Source organism: Myotis davidii, unplaced genomic scaffold, assembly GCF_000327345.1.
Source record: "Myotis davidii unplaced genomic scaffold, ASM32734v1 scaffold46, whole genome shotgun sequence".
Lineage (NCBI taxonomy): Eukaryota > Metazoa > Chordata > Mammalia > Chiroptera > Vespertilionidae > Myotis > Myotis davidii.
In genome coordinates, this window is record NW_006383006.1 from 3774691 (window position 1) to 3776334 (window position 1644).

At 36.8% G+C, this 1644-nt stretch overlaps 1 protein-coding gene across 8 annotated transcripts in view; it reads left to right on the forward strand.

Moving 5' to 3' along the window:
* TMEM87A (transmembrane protein 87A) overlaps positions 1–1644 on the forward strand; it is a 47795-nt gene that overhangs the window by 3325 nt on the left and 42826 nt on the right. The gene's annotated exons all lie outside the window — the stretch shown is intronic.

Consider the following 1644-nt stretch of genomic DNA (forward strand, 5'->3'; position numbering starts at 1 on the left):
ACTAGAGACTTTTGGTATGAATTACTCCTGTGTTGATAAAATAGCAGGAGGAGGAGGGGGATGCAAGGATGGGGCCTTGGGAGTAGCTTATCTTGTCCTGTAGTTTGAACAGAAGGGCTGTTTGAATCAGAGGAGCCAATAATCTTGTGGTTTAATTACCAGGTGCTTCTCATAAATTGTGGAAGCCCAGAGCAAAGAAAAGGAAAGGACTTTTTCTGTCTTTACAGCCTTTATGCTATTCTGTACTTTTATTATGTACAGTCTTTTCTCACCTGTTTTTTTTTTTTTATCTAGTGGTGTTTTGCCAGGTTACACAAGCTACATATTTTGAAGCTACATACATTTCATTGTTTTTGGAGGATTTGCAGCTCCTTAAAATTTACATTATCTTTCACTTTACTTCTGTGCTTTCTCATATTTACCATGTCTCTGATCTTAAACTTTTGTGAGTGCGTTATATAGCTTTCCACGAAACTGGCAGGACCATTTTCATGATCTCTTAAAGCCATCCCATTCAAAGTTCTAACATAAATAGTAGTATTTTTGTAGCCATGTTTCCTTGCAGATCTCCTCTTGGGTCACTTCTCTTTTTTTAAACTTTATTCTTTATTGATTTAATTTATTTTACTTATTTTATTTTATTGATGTCAGAGAGAGGAAGGGAGAGGGAGAGAGAAATAGAAACATCAGTGATGACAGAGAATCATAGATCGGCTGCCTCCTGCATGCCCCCTACTGGGTATAGAGCCCACAACCAGGGACTGGTTCATGGTTGATGCTCAACCACTGAGCCACACCAATTGGGTTAGGGGTACTTCTTACCGGCTTTTATTAAATTAATCCTGCCTCTGTATGGTTCTTCTGAGTAGTTCATAGCAAGCTAGCAATATCCTTTTACGTTCCCATAAATTCTGTTCAGCACATCAGATTTTAATTGAACCTTGTAAAAGTGTGTCATTTAAACATTAATTTGAAAAATCAATTTAAAACAAAAACGGTAAAAGGTTATAACTTTAGGTATGCTGCTTTTATAAGAACCAAAATAGGTTCCTAGGTGCAGTCATGTTTATTTGTCGTGTTTGCATAAAGTTGGAATCTCTAGTAGATTTTCCTTTCTATAGCAGGAAGCAAAGTAAAAGGTAATGTTGACCCTCCTTCCCCCCCAGACAGCGAATCACTTCCAAATCTTCCAATGCCTTGGTCCACTAGAATGTTGTGTTCCAGACTAAGTTAATGAGGCGTTTATGATTTCGTAAGGTTCCTTGAGGTTTCTCTTAAGGTGGGTTTTGAAAAGAATCTAATACTCTTTTATTTTTGCTTTTGCTATTTTCTACCTCCCCCCGCCAGGTTTGCTTTTTATTCATAGTTCCTCCTACCCAATCTTGGTATCTTTCAAGGTTTAAACCATGAATTTTCTCCTTGGAACTATTTTGAATATTGCCTTGTGATATCTCTAATGTTATTCCTTATCTCTCCAACTAGAATGGAGTCTTTTTAAGGGTTTTACTAATTTTTCCCCTCCTATTTCCATCTTTGGCCTATCACAGTGCCATGTAGCATTGTATTTAAGTGCTCTGCTCAATAAATATTTGAATGATAATAGAAGACTGGTTTTAAATTAGAACTGCTTTATTGTTTCCAGCT